At 40.4% G+C, this 8,642-nt stretch overlaps 1 long non-coding RNA gene across 1 annotated transcript; it reads left to right on the top strand.

The window, feature by feature from the left end:
- The first annotated feature begins 2,997 nt into the window (after positions 1 to 2,997).
- LOC148361992 (uncharacterized) lies at positions 2,998 to 6,702 on the top strand. The gene is made up of 3 exons (XR_015851182.1): positions 2,998 to 3,065; positions 6,337 to 6,476; positions 6,558 to 6,702. It is a non-coding gene; the product is annotated as an uncharacterized LOC148361992 (long non-coding RNA).
- The last annotated feature ends 1,940 nt before the right edge of the window (positions 6,703 to 8,642 follow it).

Below are 8,642 nucleotides of genomic sequence, written 5' to 3' on the forward strand. Positions count from 1 at the left end.
AGTGTCAATAGATCCGTCCAGGCCAAAGTCGATTGTCCTCGGTCTGAACAAATCCACTGACACCAACAGCAGCAAAACACAGCCATCAAGCATATTCACAATTTTTTTATATTTGACAATATGACGTGACGATATGACGTTTTAACATTTTTTCCTGACATTTTCAACATCAATTAAACAATTTCAGAGTTATTTTCTTTTAACAATTGGCTGAACTACCTCCCACAACTAGAATTTTGTGTGCTTTGCAAAGACTTTGTGAGTCATCGATGCAATAATGTATTGTTGTACTGTATTTACTATGGGTCCCAAGGCTTGCGGTGATGTTAAAGGAAGAAGCAAGTTTGCATCACAGTATCATTAAAACTGCATTACTGTATACTATGGGCGGAACTATCTCCCACAAAGCTTTTCTCTCCATTCAGTCAAGAATCTTGTGTGCTTCGTCGATACAATAATGTATTTTTGTGTTCATAATGGGTCCCAAAGCTTGCAGTTATGCTAAAGGGAGAAGCAAAAACCTGATAACCATTGTAACAATCATACCCAATATCAAGAAATACAAAACAGGCGCACAAATTACTACCTTTGCCCAATTCAGAGGTTTTAAGACTGAAAAAGGCTACCTTAATTTTTTGCATGGCCCATAATAAATGTCCATGATTGGTACGTAATCCTTGCACTAATACACATTTCATAGTGCCCTGTTTAGGTGTAGCATGCACTTGGCCCCTTTAGCGCAAACCGTAGAGCGAAAAAAAGACTTCTATTGGGACTATTTTTTAAATTGAGGTGGCAAATAAATCATGACAATCTTTGCAAATTGGAAATTTTAAAATCAGTTTTGATTTGAATCCACCGGACACCTGCCCCTTCGGCATCCACCCGCTAACACCGTGGTACTAGCTCAAGTCACGTCACACCAATGTACATAAATGTACATTTACTTTTATTTATAGTGATATATGATCATATGCATATATTTTGCACATAAGTAGCACTTACCATATCCAGTAATCCCTCACCATATTCCGAGAGTCTACTGTATTTCTTTATCGACTGTTTAGATTTCTTTGTTAACTCTTTGTATGTGACATCACCCTGCCAGCGTGAGGGCCATAACGGACGACAGAAACTAATAACCCCGACATAAGAATTACAACCACCACTTTTTACCATGGTGAGTTGTTGCTGTGCGGTGGGCTGGTTCTAAGCCCGATTTGGCATTTTAACATATCCCTTTTGATGAAGACAGAAGATGACAATGTTTATCTGAAATCAAACAGAGGGCCTGATAGCCCTCAAAGTATTCCAGGATTTGCAGCAAGTATTTTTTGTAAAAGGTATGTTCATTGTATTTCCGAGCAATTTTATGTCAAGTTGGTACGAGTCATGTTAAAGACACTCAATATAGCTACCAAGTTAGTGCTAACTAACTAACATTAGTGTCTTACCGTTGCCATTTCTTACAATGTCAACGAGCTGCTTTTAAAGTGATTAACATGCAATTTAAAAAGTAATTTTCTGAATATCACATGTATAAAAATGTGTTATCTGCTCTACCATAAAGCTTATTACTCAGAAATAAACTGCCAAATTATCAACGCATAAGGTGGTGAATGTTCAAAAGATAATATATTATTTCGCGAGTGTAAATATTTTCAACATGCTCAAAAGTGATTTATATTCAAGGAACAAATGCCCCATGCTTAACTGTTCTATGAAATTACCCAAAAATGTAGGTACAAAGTCGTTTTAGTATCGTGTGTGTGTGTGAGCGAGTGACATTTTACGATGGGGGTGCAATTTTCGGCACAACACTGTTAAGAACTGGTAAGCATCCATACTTTTAGAAGCTTTTAGGTCACAGCCAGTGTATGGTAATACTCCAATTATTGTATTTTCACAACCATATAGCGCAAATAAAACTGACATTATCTCCAATTTGTGTGGCATGCAGTGTGCCCTGTGTGTGATGTAAATGTAGCGACCCTCTTTCATGCACGACACAAGGTTTCACAATCTCTGGGTTTATTGCCTGCATTCAATAAACAAAACAATACAAAAGTCAGGGGCTTCTGTTCACGACTGCAATTATCTTCAACGCTTACAAACTTATTTTAGCTACAGCAAGCAGACAACATGCGAGCACATTAATAATGAAACTTCGATAATAACAATGAACATAACTTTCACACGTACCTGCATTCAATAAACAAAACAATACAAAAGTCAGGGGCTTCTGTTCACGACTGCAATTATCTAAAATATTAAAGATACAAAAGAACGGGTCATCACTCAACAGGCCGCACCTCGTGGCTTGTTTGCATCAAAACATGTTGCATCTTCATTTCAAGCTGTATTGCTTAACCTCTTATTTAGTGCTTTTTTTATATACATCATTTAGAACAACTTATATATCTTTATATACAAAAATAATTTCGAAAGCAGCTCAAATGTCTAGCAAAATATGCATTTTTTTTATCCAACTGATATTGGGCACATCTTACCTTCAACGCTTACAAACTTATTTAAGCTACGGCAAGCGCTGAAGCCCATAAAGTGCCAAACGAAAAGAACAGTCGCAGACGCCCATGACTTAACAACTGAATGAGGTACCGGAATATTAACAGTAATACAACAAAAACACAGATTTTGTGAGAATTCAAAAAAACATTCAAAACAATCAAATTTCAACTCTGTTACATAAAGCGGCAGATGTAACTAAGTACATAGATGAAGCTGCAAGAGTGAAGTGTGGGCATCACTGCTAAAGGGGGGAGGTGTGGATGTGTATATATGGCTAGGTTCACACTGCAAAGCTTAATGCTCAATTCTCATGTTTGGACTAAATCCAATGTTTTTGTGAGATCTGTCACATTTCCAATTAAATGCGACTTGCATGCAATCTTCTGTGCATCTCCTGCGTCAATGAGACAAGTCTTCCGCTTGCGCAGAAGAGGACACGTGACAGCACACAAAATGTGTGCATTGTTTGCGGAAGATAGATGCTAACGCCGTAGCATACTAGCAAGTTGAAAGTTAGCGTGCTACCGGAGGCTGAAGTGAGTTATCCCCTTAAGTATTAATTAAATCCAAAACCTCACTTTCCCTCAATTGAATGTTTCTGTGTTTCCATCCTCCTTGAAGTGTTTATTTCTGCGCTAGACGGTAAAACATGGAAATCAAGCATCTGCGAGAAAATTGAAGATGAATAAACCGATGGTTTAAAAGTGAAGGAAGCTGAAAAACGAAAAATATTCATCTGGGTGTTTGACTCTGTAATCAACACTTAAATTAACCACAACCAAACTCAGTTATTCTCCCGCTGTATTTTCAAATACGCACACTTGTATGCTGGTCTGTGTTTTTAGAAGGTGGTGTTGTGCCTAAATTTGACTCCCCTGCAAAATCAGACTCCCCCTCGCATGAACGCGCACTATGCTTCCGACAGCACGTCTTCCGCAATCGTAGTCTGTATAATGTGATTATACCAACATTGATTGGCGTGATTAAAACAAAAAAAACATCAGAGTCCATACAATGAGTTTATTAATATATATATGCAAACGTCAGTAGCACCACAGTGCTGAAAAGCATCGTTCTCGTGAAAGGGAGTCAGATTTTGTTGGGAAGTCGGATTTAGGCACAACAGCTGCCGCAAAAGAGATCACCAATGCCCTATTGTGCTGTGTCTGTTTTAAATACAGAAATAGAACAAGCTATGGAGCCTACACCTTTTAACATAGTGCGCTCTATGGTCGTCAAAATACGGTATAATATATTGGTACAGATGGTGTGGAGTGAACTCAAGCAGACTGGATGATCTGGTTGGATGTGTTAATATGTCAGGAGAAAGAAGGTATGGGTCGGTAGCTAGCCCTGCTATCCTCAGTTTTTCTAGATAGCGCGATCTTAGAAATTCAAATTAATGTATTCTACATTTATTTTATTTATTTGTACATGAAATACAACAAACCAAATTCTAATTTATGGTTTTACAAAGCAATGGAGCAAAAAATGTGCAGTTTTTTTTTGGGTACCTTTTTAGTTTTGTAGCTAGCTATCCTTATACTTCTCAGGCTATTTAGTAAGCTATCAGGCTGGCTTTTACATTTTTTTAATATAGCTAACATTACTATTTTTTGCTAGTTATCGAGCTAAATTTTGGCTTCCTTTCTAGCTAGCAAGCTCGCTTTTTTTTTTTTTTTTTTTAGCTTTCTAGTTGGCTATTTAGCTGGCTTTTGACTCTTTAAGCTAGCTATCTGGCTCTAGGTTTACTTTTCTAGCTAACTACCAATCTACTTTTCAGCTATTTAGCAGGCTACCTTGCTTCGTTGATATTTTATAAATTCCTGTCCAATTGGGTGCGCTTTACGCAAATTATTAACAAAAAGTAGCTCTCAGCTTGAATAAGGTTGGAGACCCCTGCTCTGGACTATTTGCTAATACAACCCTTAGCAAAAAGTATGGAATCACCAGTCTTGGGCAAGCCCTCATTTAGACATTTTATTCTGTAGAAAAAACTCAGATCACAAACATGAAACAATCGTACGGTCATTCCAAAGTGCAACGTATTGGCATTCAGAAACACTAAAATAAATAAAGACAAAACATCGCAGGGAAATCAATATGAAATCATTCAATTCTGGGGGAACATTTTTGGAATCAGTGCATTTTGAGTAGAAAAAAAGGATACAGCCACTCAATTTCCTTCCTTATTCGGGCACCTGGCTTAGGTTAAGTCTGCTTGTTAGTCAGCAGTTAAAAACAGTGCAATTATCACACCTTCAAAGGCTCCTGGACTAAGTGGATTGGCAAGAATCATGGCTCCAACAAGTCTCTTAAGACCAAAGACCGGCTCGTCAAATTTCTTGAAGAAGGTAACTACTCGTACAGTTGCCAAAGTTGTGGGCTGTTTACAGTCAGCTGTATCAATTTGGACCAAGTACAAACAGCATGGGAAGGTTATAAACGTCAAGGGTACTGGTAGGCCAAGGAATACATGTTGGCATCAAGCCAAACAACTAAAGGCCATATGTCTTGATAACAGAAAATACACAACAAAACAAATGAAGAGGAAATGGGAGGAAGTTGTAGTCAATGTATGTGACAGAACTGTGCAAAATCGCCTAAAGGAAATGGGATTTTCATATAGGAAAACTAAAAGGAAACCATCATTTATGCTTAAACACAAAAGAACAAGACTGGAATGAGCTAAGGAGAGGCAATCATGGACTGTGGATGACTGGTTGAATGTTTTCTTTGGTCATGAGTCACAAATCTGCATTGGACAAGGTGATGATGCTGGAACTTTTGTTTGGTGCCATTCGGGGGAAATTTGCAAAGGGGACTGCCCGAAGAAAACATTAAAATTCCAATAGTTCTTAATGATGTGGGGCTGCATGTCAGGCAAAGGCACTGGGGAAATGGCTTTCGTCAAATCTGCAATGAATGCTCAAGTTTACATTGACGTTTTGGACAGCTTTCTTATTCCTTCAATTAAAAAAATGTTTGGGGATGATAAACTATTTTTCCAAGATTACAATGAATCATGCCACAGAGCAAAAACTGTGAAAGCATTCATTGGAGAAAGACGCATCCAGTCAATGTCATGGCCTGCAAAAACCTGTGAAAACCTGTAGTGGATATTGAAAAAAAATGTCCACAGGAAGGCGCAGACCTCTCTGCAGTACCATCAACGCTATCCTTCAGCATATCCTCTCAGGCTGCAAGACGGCAGTGTCCCAAGGCCGCTACAGATTGCGGCATGATGCTGTCCTAAATAGGCTGGCAGCGATAGTCAAACCTTTCAGACAAGAAGCAAATAGTCGGCCAGCTCTCCATCATAGCACATCATCCAGTTTGCAAGGGCAGGGAAATACGCTCGCAAAAACACTACATAGCTGAATGGAGAATGAAAGTCGCGGTTCCCCAGGGAGATTGCTGAAACATCATTGCGGCCAGACATTGAGCTGTAGTCTGTAGCTAGCAAGGCGTTCTTCTCCGTAGAGCTAACTGGCCCTTGGGGAGGAGGGAACAGAGGCAGCATATCGAATTTAACAGTCTAAGTATGAAGACCTGGCAGGCGAGTGCAGGGAGGAGGGCTGGGAAACCACAGTATGCCCAATGGAGGTGGGCTGCAGGCTTTTTGTGGGCTCGTCATCCTCCCGCCTGCTCAGAGGTCTTGGATGCACAGGCGCTGGCAACCGGAGGGCAACAAAAGAGCTGTTAGAAGGGGTGGACAAAGGCAGCTTCTTGCTGTGGCTACGGAGGAATGATAGGAGCTGGGGGCCTTCACGCCACACCTAGGGCATCAGTGGGGTTGGCAGGGAGACTTCCCAGCCATCGCTCCGCCACCGGGAGAGGTCCTGGGGTTAAAGGAGCTAAACATCATTGACCGGTGGTCCCCAACTGATGAACGAGTCAGGCCCGAGTATACAGGTTACATGAACATTCCAAAGGCGCCGCAGGAGGTACGTCAGGCGGAAATTCCCGGCATGAACCATCCTCTATTTCCAAATGAAATAAGATGTTTAATTTGCCCCTCTCTGCAGGATTTTCCCACTATATGGCGTAAACAACAAATCACTACGCCTGTGTGTACAGAGTTACGTCTATCTCCTAGAAAATTAGAACTTTGCGGTGTTAGCTATCCGTAGAGTTGGCGTATGTCTGTAAAATGCTTGCATGCTAATGGTCGACATCATATGAAATTATGCTCTGGGACATTAAAATGGCAATCTACTATTGACTAACTTACCTCCTACATTGCTAATCCCATCAGTCAATTTAGAATCCTGAGTGCTTTGTAAAGACTTTGTGAGTTAGCAATACAATACTGTATTTTTTGTACTGTATTGCTACATTTGCCTTAGGTGCCCCGGCTTGCAAAAGCATGACAACCATAGCAACAAAGCTTGCGCTTTTCAAGAAATTTCAAAGGAGAATGTGTAGAATTTGTCCAGACCTACAAATACCTGGGTGTGCAGCTGGACAATAAACTGGACTGGACTGCCAACACATAAGCTCTATGCAGGAAAAGACAGAGCCGACTGTACTTCCTCAGAAGGCTGGCGTCCTTCAACATCTGCAAAAAGCTCCTGCAAATGTTCTATGAGACTGTTGTGGCAAGCGTCCTCTTTTATGCGGCAGTGTGTTGGGGAGGCAGCGCTAAGAAGAAGGATGCCTCTTGTCTTAATAAACTGGTGAGGGAAGCCGGCTCTGTTGTGGGCACAGAGCTGGACAGCCTGACAACTGTAGCTGAGAGACGGGCACTGAAAAAGCTGCGGTCAATCATGGACAATTCATCACATCCATTACACAGCATCATCTCCAAACAGAAGAGCAGCATCAGCGACAGACTTCTGTCACAATCTTGTTCCACGGACAGACTGAGGAGATTATTTCTTCCTCAGCCATGAGTCTCTTTAACTCCACCCGGGGGAGTAAAAGCCCACATTAAACCACACCCCCACATTTGCATATTACCCTATTTTCATTACTGTGTGTATTTTACGTAGCACTATTTAAATACTCTATATCAACACGTTATATATATATATATCTATCTCTCTCAATGATACTGCTGGAAGTGTGAATATCCCTGCGGGGATGAATAAACTCTCGACCATGTTCTGACCTGGGGTGTGATTAACTCAAATTTTTGGTGCTACCGTATCCCAATTGTATTTCCAATCACCATCTTGTTAAGTGTTAATTGTTGTTAAATGTTTACTGCGACAAGGAAAATCTAGGTTTTAGTAGCCGCAATATCCGCCCAGCTTTAAAATAGCTATTACTTACGGCAACCCTTCATATATTGGGCCTGTTGACTCACTTACAAACGACTTTAATACTGTTTTGGTTAATGTTCTTGATTCTGTGGCGCCCCTGTCGCATAAATTTGGACCTAAGAAGCATACACCTTGGTATACTGAAGCAACCATGTCACTCAAACAAGGTTGCAGGAAACTTGCACGAAAATGGCGCACTACAAATCTGGAGGTCTTCCAACTGGCCTGGTGTGACAGCTTGCTGAAATATAAAGTAGCTCTTGCCTCAGCTAAAGCATTGTTTTTCCCTAAGATTATTGTTGTACATAAAAATAATCCGAAATTTTTGTTCGACACAATGGCAAAACTTACTAGACAGCAACTTAACCCAAATAGTTAAAGTTATTCTGCTAATGACTTTATAGTATTTTCTAATAAAAGAGATTCAACTCATCCAGAATGAATGACACTCTGCAACCCCGTCCTATCTCAAAGATTGGAAGGTGTTAGGTCAAGACCGTCTCGACAGCTGTTCAGAAGCGTTGTCCAGTTTCAATGATTTGTCCCTTGATAGTCTTACACAGATGGTCAGTAGGGCCAAACGAACTACTTGCCTGCTTGACCTGTTTCCAGATTTACTGGTGAAAGATCTGTTTGGGATCTAAGAACCTTCAGTTTTAAATATTATCAACATATTGCTATCCTTGGGTATTGTTCTGGTAGCCTTAAAGTCTGCTGTGATTAAACCCATGCTTAAGCAACCTAACCTTGACCCGAAAAGCCTATGTAATGATAGGCCAGTGTCAAACCGACCATTTTTTGCAAAATTACTTGAAAAGGTTGGTGCACATTTGCTAAACAACTACA

This window comes from Urocampus carinirostris, chromosome 8 (assembly GCF_059441175.1).
Source record: "Urocampus carinirostris isolate Australia breed hairy pipefish chromosome 8, RoL_Ucar_1.0, whole genome shotgun sequence".
NCBI classification, from domain to species: domain Eukaryota; kingdom Metazoa; phylum Chordata; class Actinopteri; order Syngnathiformes; family Syngnathidae; genus Urocampus; species Urocampus carinirostris.